At 43.1% G+C, this 10,575-nt stretch overlaps 1 protein-coding gene across 4 annotated transcripts in view; it reads left to right on the top strand.

Annotated features, from left to right (window-relative positions):
- Positions 1 to 2,106, top strand: part of LOC120396389 (probable 2-ketogluconate reductase) — a 16,551-nt gene extending 14,445 nt beyond the window's left edge. For all 4 annotated transcript variants that reach the window (XM_039521206.1, XM_039521207.1, XM_039521205.1 and 1 more), the window contains exon 6: positions 1 to 2,106. This exon is cut by the window's left edge and continues 1,355 nt beyond it. The gene's annotated coding sequence lies outside the window, so the exon portion shown is untranslated.
- Positions 2,107 to 10,575: the final 8,469 nt, after the last annotated feature.

The raw sequence follows: 10,575 nt of genomic DNA, 5'->3' as shown, positions 1-10,575 counted from the left end.
CCCCAGACCCCAGCCTTAAATAAGCTTTACATAAGGCAGGAATCTTGTTTCCCAGTCTTGACCTACCCCTCCTTTTAGTGGAAAATTACTAGAAGTCCAAGATGGTGTTTAGTACCAGGTGACAGGACCACCTGATCTAGTAGCATCACAGCTATGTCCCAGGATGCTTCTCAGGAAGGAGAGAGATTAATATTTTTGAAGTCTTATTGTTTCTTCCTAATCATCAAAGCTGATGGCCTGTTTTCTGGTGGGCGTCTCCCAAATACACACTCAATTGTAATTGTTGCATAGTCAATATTCTTAACTTTAGATACAGAAATTATACATACATACAAATTGGATAATCACATTCAGTAAATTATAACCTTTCCAATAATACCGTACAAGACCCATCTTGCATAAAATATATCTCAGTTATGCAATATCCATATCATAAGCATATTTCCATAGACATCACAGGCATGTCAAGGATGGATTGAGCATGAATTCTCTACAGAAATTTGACTTCAGTCCAAAATACTTTTGGGCCAGCACAGCAGCATTGGATCTTGATATCAAGACACCAGCAAGGCTGACTCCTTCATGTTGATTCTTGATCTGAAATTTCACACCATATTTTATTTCATCCTGAGAACTTTGCATTCTCAACATTGGTAAACCAAAGCAGATCCAATAATTCAAAAATTATGTTCTATTTTTCTGAGGTGTCTTAAACGTGAGACTGTTCTCACCGCAGCTTGTACACAAAAAAGGGTACTTTTATCTTGACAGAGCCAAGAAACAAAACTATATCTACTACTGAAGTCACATGGGTGCAGCCACAGCGTGAAGTAAAAATCTACTTGAGCACTGAGTCCAACCCAAAGTCCAACTCCTTCTTAGAATCCATTTCCTGAGTAGGAACAAAGCAGAGAAGGCAAGAAATGTCTTATTGCCTCAATGTGCTTAGTAAAGCCAGGAGTCCTTCCCATTACTGAGCAATGTGAGCAGGGCAGGAGGACTAAGGTTTTCCAAGGCTTCTTGGAAAGACTGTAAAATAAAGATTTAGCATAGTACACACATAGACTATCTAGTAGCTAATGAATTAATGTTTGTATGACTCACTGAAGAGCCAAATGTTAAAGGCTTACTAATAATGTTGAAGGATTACAAATAACAATAGCTGGTGACAATGGGGTTTCTCCCCTTACAGAAATCCAGTGAAAAGTCTAACCTATTACTAATGTAAATCTCATTTTTTCCAGAAGTGCTGCAAACACACTGCTGTCACAGAGCTGCAGCTGCTCAGCACCTCTTAAAATCAGGCCACTTTTATTTAGGAGCCTAACTTTAGATACCCAACATTTGAAAATGTTTGCCTAGGCACCTAGTTATACAGATTGCTTTGGGTATGCACATGTGCATGCCACTCTTGGGTGCATGCATGCCCTGTGGACAATCACAAGACATTTTTATCTCAGTGGTACCCATTGGAGCAGCTGGAGCACCCTCTTCTGCTGCACACTAGTGGCGCCAGTATAAAGGGCTCAGCCTGAGCCCCCTCAGTCCCGTGATGGTTGCTGGAACTGCTCATCTTGCTTTTGCCAGTGCTCTTGAGTGGACTGTGTACTCTTGTATTTTATCAATACAATTAGTTGTCAAATAATCACAGTTAATTGATACAATTAATGCCAAACAAATGAACTGGATTAAAAAATAGTTGTGATTAATTGCCATTTTCATCGCACTAACAAACAATAATAGAAAACCAATTTACATTTATTATAAATATTTTGGGGTGTTTTTCTACATTTTCAAATATATTGATTTCAGTTACAATACAGAATACAAGATGTACAGTGCTCACTTTATATTTTTTGTTACAAATATTTGCACTGTAAAACCAGTTTGTTTACATTTGTGGGAGACAATGCTGCCTGCTTCTTATTTACAATGTCACCTGAGAGTGAGAACAGGTGTTCGCATGGCACTGTTGTAGCTGATGTTGAAAGGTATTTACAAGCCAGATATGCTAAACATTCTTATGCCCCTTCATGCTTTGACTTGTAGACTCTAAAGTTTTACATTGTTTTGTTTTTGAGTGCAGTTATGTAAAAAAAAAAATAAAGCTACATTTGTAAGTTGCACTTTTACAATAAAGAGATTCTACTACAGTACTTGTATGAGGTGAATTGAAAAATATCCTACCTCTCCTGTCCTTGGAGCCACTCTCACTACACCGCCTCAAGACACCACCACCTTACCATGGACCCCTCCACAGGAGTACCATATAGTGATTTGCCAGGAGGTCAGGGCCTATGCCTGTCCACTGGTGTTTTTGGAATCCATGGGGTTTTACCCCAATTACCAGATCGTATACTGGACACTCCTATCCTGTGGCCTCAGAGAGATGTACTCGCTGGGCAGCACCCATTCATGACTCCAGTACCAACATCAAGAGCTCGTTCAGCAGAACCCTGTGGGTCAAGAAAGAGAGAAGGAGCAACTTTTTGGCCTCCTCTACCCACTACCCTCTACCCACTTTTTAAAGGGCCACTTTTAAAAAGTGCATCCCTCTACCCACTTTTTAAAGGGCCAAGTGCAAATATTATGTGCCCTCCCAGGGTTTTGAGTTCCTTTTCTCCCATTCCCCCTCCCAGAGGTATGAGGGCACAACCCCCAAATCAAAAGATTCAAAAAAGTTGAACCTGTTTGGTAGGAAAGTTTATTTTACTGGGGAGTTGCAACTCAGAAGTGCAAACCAGCATGCACTTTTGGGCAGATATAACATTAATGTATGGGATTGAATGCAAACATTTAAAGACATGATGCTGGAAGATGCGAGGCAAGAGTTCTCCTTGCTAGTGGATGAGGGGGAAAAAAAAAATCGGTGGTGAGAGCCTTGCTGTAAGCTGTTCTAGGTACAGCTTTCTCAGCGGCCAGATCCATAGCTGGGGGGGAGATAGCTCAGTGGTTTGAGCATAGGCCTACTAAACCCAGGGTTGTGAGTTCAATCCTTGAGGGGGCCACTTAGGGATCTGGGGCAAAAATCAGTACTTGGTCCTGCTAGTGAAGGCAGGGGGCTGGACTTGATGACCTTTCAAGGTCCCTTCCAGTTCTAGGAGATTGGTATATCTCCAATCATTACATTACAGGAATCACTTCAAACCACAGAAGCCCCATAGGGATTCTGGCCCACCTCCTTGAAGGACCTGCAGAGAAAGAATAGTAGGGGGTTTAGGCATAGGCCATCTCCTTATCAATGCCTGCTAAATCTAGGCACACAGGGGGTGCTAAGCAGGCATTTTGATGGGACACTCAAGGAAGCCACTTTCCTGGATGCCAGACTCCATTTTTCCCTCTGTTTGCAAACTGTCTTTCCCATTTCCTCAGTGCTTGGTTCCATATCACCATGGATTGTTGGACTGTGGAAGTGGGATACACCCTCAGTTTATTCTTACCCCTCCTTTCCTCTCTCTCTCCCCTTCAGAGACCTCTCTCACAAAGAGATTCTGGTCCAGGATGTTCAATCTCTCCTTCACAAGGGAGCCATAAAGAAGGTTCCACAAAAAAGGACAAGACATGAGTCACTGGTCAAGAACACAAATCCGAGGGTACTCTAACCATGACAAGAATGTAATTACCACACTTCCTGTGTCGATTCTCAAATTATGTGCTTTCACATAAGTCAAGCTAGAAGCTATATGAGATAGTACCATGGTTAGCACAAAAGCCAAAAATAACGAAACAGGCATCATCAGCATGGTGCAATAAGCAGAAGAATAACTGGGTGAATCCAAAACCAGTACAGGCATGATCTCACTACATTAATTTACATTATGTTCATACTCAGAAGGTTCTTTGCAACCATTAGGGCTACAAGCATATTTAAAAAAAAAAAGTAAGAAAACGTAGATTTTGGAGCACGGTTCTACAACAGCGGATGGATTCTGAATCAGATTCCATTGCAACAAGAATGTGTGTAGCCACTCACAGAGAACTAAAAACATTTTAACAGCCTCTGCTATTCCCCTCCCCGTACAATTCAGTTTCAGAAGCAGGGAGGAGGAAGATGACATCATTTAGGAAAGCCAAAGATGATGAGATAGAGACTGGAAGATAGTGTCACTCTATGTGGCAATTCCTGCTGAAGTGTCCAAAGACCCTCTGATAGAGGATGGACCTGGCAGAGATGGCTGGCAGTGCTCACAGTCATGTGAGTGTACTCAGCTGCTGCCAACTGAAATTTACACAGGAAGAATGCATACTATAATGCATTAGCTATGTGGGGTTGGATTCAGGCAGAGTATGGACAGCTATGGGACCTTGTATGAAGGATTACATCATATGAGTGCATGTCCATGTGTGTGCTGCAGAGATCTGGAAGTAGCTTTATAACGAGATTTTGTGTTTAAGCTATTGCCGCTGACAGAAGTGGTAAAACACAGTTACAGGAGGATCAGCGTCAGGAAGAAACTACCAGGTTATTTATTACTACTGTAATCAGTTTTCATTTAAAGAATGTCAGTGAAAGAGATTTGTTCTGGATAACTTTACTTACTTCAGCAGAAAGCAGGGCCTTTAGGAATTCTGCAGGCTTACTTCACTGAATACAAAAACTTATGTTATTCTGTGAGCCTGTTAAAACTCTAGATGTAGTATTGCTAACCCTATTCATTCAAAAATTGAGAGTCAGGCCCTCACACACACAAAAAAATCATAAGATAATCATAAAAACAATGAAATTTTAAAAAATAGTATTTGGATTATTTTGATTTGCATTGTAGTGCTTCAGCTTTTAGAGGTCACATTTTCAAGCTTTTTTCTGTAGCTGCGAGGGCTAGAAACATACTTGACAAGTTTACCTTTATCACACTGGAGTGGACATCTGAAAGATTATGTTTAGCGTTAAAGCAGTCTGTTTGGTAGAAGCTATTCACTTGGCCACTGGCTGCCCAAGGTTGGCTGGTAGACTTATTCATCCAGCTGTTTGTCACATGCATCACTGGACATAGAGGAATATGGATCCCAAGTGGAGCTACTGGACTGGTCCAAACAGCACTGGCGAAGCAGGAGTAAGTGCGCCCCAAACCAAGGTTAGTATCAGGGGGAGCCTTCTACCCTGCACAAACTGCCCCTGAATATTTTTAATTTACTGACATTAATATTAAGTGCTCAATGTGCTTGGTGCTAACAAAAGACAGTCCTTACTCCAAGACTGTAGTCGGTCAACAGTTCAGACATATAATACCGCTGATATTGTATACTATTTCTCATAGTATTTATTTGGTGTTTTTAAAACCTTTTTAAAATTGGTATTTGGCAAATATTTGTCATATGTCAGTGTCTCATCCAGCTGCCTATCACAAACAGAAAGCAAATAATTTGTTCACTATCTCAGTAAATCTCTCTCCATTCTGCCACTAGTTTACCTCAAAATATTCTCAAGTAGCCCCACAATAAGTGACTTTGATCTGGCAAATAATGTATGCACAACTTAACTTTATGTACTTTGTGTTGCCCTGTTCAGTATTTCTCCAATTCTTGTGGAGCTCTTTATACACCAGTACAAAATAGGTGTAAACCACTGTCAGATCAGAAAGAGGAAGCATTTTGCACTCACTTTGCTCTTGCCCCAAAGTGCAGGGGAACAGTGAACTGGACCATTGTGGGTATGTCTCTACACTGCAATCAGGAGGTGCAATTGCAGCACATGTAGGCATACCGGAACTAGCTTTGATCAAGCTAGCTTGCTAAAAATAGTAGTGTAGCTGCAGCAGCACAGGCATCAGAATGGGAACAGTGGTCAGCGCCGCCCGGGGGGGGGGGGGCAATTTGCCCCAGGCCCCGCAGGGGCCCCCACAAGAGTTTTTTGGGGCCCCTGGAGCGGGGTCCTTCACTTCCGCTCTGGGTCTTCGGCGGTGGGGGCCCCCTGCCTCAGAAGACCCCAGGCCCCCTGAATCCTCTGGGCAGCCCTGACAGAGGTACGTACTCCCGAGACCATAGGTACATACTCGGGCAGCTAGCTTGTGCTGCTGCCTGTGCTGCTGTGGCTACTCTGCTATTTTTAGCGAGCTAGCTCAATTAGAGCTAGCTCAGATATGCTCGCTTACACATGCTGTCCCAGTTGCAGTGTAGACATACCCAGTGTTTGTGCACTGCGTTAAGAGTCAGCCTCTACACAAATAGCTTTTCTTACTTCTGCTTATGAACATAGAGAAAGTACTCAGGGCCGGCCCACAACATTTTGGCACTTGAGGCGAGGAGCTCAAATGACGCCCCCATGCTCCCTCGCTTAGGCCAAAACTTTGAAAGGTCTTAATTCTGCCTTCTTTCTGTTCTACTCCTCTCATGGTACTGCTCTGCTACCTACCCCAGTAAAGGAAAACTAAACTTAAAATGCCTTGTTCAAAAATTAAGTAACACAACTTTCAAATGCCTGAACAGCAAATGTAAAATTTCTTGTCTGCATCGTAAACACTGGCATTTTTATCTGTTTGAATAATCAAAGTGGTGCTTTTCGTGCCTTCTTGGTTGCAAAGATTTGAACTGCTTCCTGAAGGTCCACAGTTGGGCTAGGCCAGCTCATGCTCTATTGAGATGGGTGCAAGGCTGACCAGCCTCTCCTATGTTTTTAACAACTTCAGCTTGGAGAAGCTGCGTTCTCCACTGGCAACTGTTACAGGAAATGTTAGAAGTATGTGCAGAGCAACAAAAGCATTTGGAAAGAGGTTGGTCATCTTATTTGTGCATATATATTCCAGAACAGTCTTTGGAGTTGATCCTGCTGAAAGGGCTTTCAGGGCTTTCAGTTCATCACCTAAATCACTCGCATCAATATCATGCATGTCATCATGTGTCAGCACTGTCTCTAGTGCCCTGCATTGCTGGTGTAGGTTTTCTTCAGGTATAGTGAGGAGTTGTGAAATATCACACAACATCCCAAATATACAGCTGTGTTCCTTGAGCTGCATGAAATGTTCAACTGACTGTATTACACAATCTAGCACCTGGTTAAAGAATTCAACTTTGAATTGTTGTTTGGGGTCTCTTAGGGGATTATCCCGTGCCTTGTAATCCTAATGGCTTCTTCTTCGGTGACTCTTGTATTCTTGAATGGGTAGGAAAATAGCTTTGGGGGAGAGATAGCTCAGTGGTTTGCACATTGGCCTGCTAAACCCAGCATTGTGAGATCAGTCCCTGAGGGGGCCATTTAGGGATCTAGGGCAAAAATCTGTCAGGGACAGTACTTGGTCCTGCTGTAAAGGCAGAGGACTGCACTCAATGACCATTCAAGGTCTCTTCCAGTTCTATGAGATAGGTATATCTTCATATAACAAGTTCCTCTGCCAACTTCTGTGCACTCTTCAAAGCATTTTGAAATCCGTCTTCTGACCAGTAAGACTGTAGGTATGACTTTGCTTTGTCCAGTTGTTCCATTGCTCCAGATATATCAAGGTCAACACTTTGGAGTCTCTTGCTTACAACATTTATTTCAAACAGTATGTCATGCCACAACACTAAGCCACACAGAAATTTGAAGTTATGTATGTTTCTGGTGATTCCATTTCCCTCTGCCACTGTTCTCCCATGAACAGTTCCTGTCATAGCATTATCCTCCATAATGGCAACTATGGCATCATCTAATCTTCCCAATTTGGTCTTTGATAGGCTTTATCGCCTCCACTCGACTTTCCCATCATGTGGCACTCGGTGGTTTCAGTGTCAGAGAGGATGTTCCTAGATGTTGCTTCAAAATTTGCCATCGATGAGTTGATGCACAGAAAAATACATAGATGCTTTGAATTAAATTAAAAAATTCAGCAGCCTCACTAGAAGCTGATGCTGCATCACTGACCGCCAAGTTCAAATGAGAACTGCATGGGACAAAAAAAAGCTCGAGGGTTTAACTCTTGGCTCCATGTCTGCACTCCTCTGTTCTTTCTTCTCATGTTGGCACCACTATTGTAGCCCTGACCTCTCATGTCAGTATGGTGACCAGATGTTCCGATTTTATAGGGACAGTCCTGACATTTGGGGCTTTTTCTTACATAGGCTACTATTATCCCCCACCCCCTGTCCCGATTTTTCTCACTTGCTATCTGGTCACGCTACATGTCAGCTATCGCAATTCCCGTATCTTCTAGCTTTTTAAGAAGTACATTTGTCATACCAGCTTCTATAATATCATTAATGTCAATAAATTCTAGAAATGCTCTGACAGTCACCATTGCAGGGACATTTTCACTAGGTTCTGTTACAAAACGTACCATTAAAGTAATTTGTTCTGTATGGCTGATGTCAGGTGTGCAGTCCAGAATAACAGAGTAATATCTTGCTGACTTCAGATCTGCCACAATCTTCTGTTTGACATTTGTTGCCAGTAACTGTATGATCTCATTTTGAATTGTTTTTCCAAGGTAGTGGTGTGTGTACATTTCTTGGGTGGTGACTCTTCTTAGATGCTTCTGGAGTACAGCATCAAACTCAGCCATCAGCTCCACAATTTTAAGGAAGTTTCCATTGTTTGGCACATACAGCTGATCTGAAGTGCCATGCAATGCTAGGTTTTGGGTAGCAAGCATTCTCACAATGGCAACGAGCCTTTTCAGAACATTTTGCCAGTAAAGAGACTCTGATGCAATCTTCTCTTGATGCTGATCATCTATGGTGGCCTTTTACCTTAGTCTCATCTCATCTGGAATACTCTCTGTTGATTTGCTGCCTTCTCATGGCATGCCAGATTTCTAGCCAGATTTTTCCAGTCCTTTGTTCCTGTAGAACCCAATGTGGCTGGAACATTAGACTGGAAGAGTTTGCAACAAAAACAGTATGCAGCATTCTGGGCTTTTGAGTACATAAGCCACAGCCTCTCCACTTTGTCACCATTGGGGATTTCATGCCAGTTATGTGTTGGATGGAAACTCCTATTTTCATTGTCTTTGGGGAACATGAAGTTTTTAACTTGCTGTGGCTCATGCAGTACAAGGAAGACCCTCAGGCTACTGCTCAAGTGGGTCCACAGTCCTGGAACATCTAGACTTAAGGAACTAAACTCAGCAGCAGCTGTTTCTTGTGCCTCTATCACACTCTTGTCTGATCTACACTTTTCTTCAGGAATGTGCATGGTTACATCCATTTGAGATGGGATATGGATGCTGTAGTAGCTGCCAGGTCACCTGCACTCTGACTAACCGGAAGATCAGGCATCTCCTCACCACTCACATCCTCACTGGGGCCAGAAGGCTCACCATAAACAGTTGTGTTTATGTATCTCAGGAGAGCTCCTTCCTGCTTACTTAGAAAAGCTTCCTTTGCGTTCTCTCTCTTTCTGAATGCTGCCCCAGAGGGGCATTTTCTTCTTTCACTCATGACTGCTGTTCTGTGCCAGCTATAGTGGCTCTCAACACTCAGTTGAAGGGGACAAATAACAGGCTGGTAGCAGGGCCTGAGTGAGAGACGATATCAGCGTCTTAAGGGCCTAACTGGGTCCTACTACTATTAGGGAGGGAGAAGAATTATTTAAGCTTAGTACCAATGTGGACACAAGAACAAATGGATGTAAACTGGACACTAGGAAGTTTAGACTTGAAATTAGATGACGGTTTCTAACCATTAGAGGAGTGAAGTTCTGGAACAGCCTTCCAAGGGGAGTAGTGGGGGCAAAAGAAATATCTGGCTTTAAGACTAAGCTTGATAAGTTTATGGAGGGGATGATATGATGGGATAGCTTAATTTTGTCAATTAATTTGGCAATTGATCTTTGATTATCAGCAGGTAAGTATGCCCAGTGGTCTGTGATGGGATGTTAGATGGGGTGGGATCTACAGAGAATTCTTTCCTGGGTGCTGGCTGGTGAGTCTTGCCCACATGCTCAGAGTTTAACTGATCGCCATATTTGGGGTCAGGAAGGAATTTTCCTCCAGGGCAGATTGGCAGAGGCCCTTGAGGTTTTTCGCCTTCCTCTGCAGCATGGGGCATGGGTCACTTGCTGGTGGATTTTCTGCAGCTTGAGGTCTTCAAACCACAATTTGAGGACTTCAATAACTCAGACATAGGTTAGGGGTTTGTTACAGGAGTGGATGGGTGAGATTCTGTGGCCTGCATTGTGCAGGAAGTCAGACTAGATGATCATAATGGTCCCTTCTGACCTTAAAGTCTATGAGTTTATGAGCTGTTCTCCTCAAGTGGGTTCAGGGAAGCAGCAGGAAACAGGAAGCTCCCTGAGAAGCTAGTATTAATCAGTCCAGGCTCCTGATTAGAGAGGTACATAAAAGGCTCCTTCTCTCTCTCCCTGCAGCTTTCTGTTATTCCCTCTCACCTTTTCTCTTGCCTGCCATGTCTCTTGTGCCCTCCTTCCTCCAGCACAGCACTCCACCACCTCTGTGCATCTAGAGCAGAGAGAATACATGTGCACCAGCAGCAGACAATTTTCTACACTCTGGGCCCTAGTGGCGCTCCCTTCCCTCCCCCCACCCTCCCAGTCTGGCACCTGAGGCGGCCACCTCAGTTTGCCTCATGGTAAGGCCAGCCCTGAAAGTACTTCTAAAATAAATACAGATATAAGTGTGATTTTGATGAGCAATGTGTTGTAAT

This window comes from Mauremys reevesii, linkage group 2, assembly GCF_016161935.1.
Source record: "Mauremys reevesii isolate NIE-2019 linkage group 2, ASM1616193v1, whole genome shotgun sequence".
NCBI classification, from domain to species: domain Eukaryota; kingdom Metazoa; phylum Chordata; order Testudines; family Geoemydidae; genus Mauremys; species Mauremys reevesii.
Note: the sequence above shows the minus strand (reverse complement) of the source record. Positions and strands in the feature narration are given on the sequence as shown.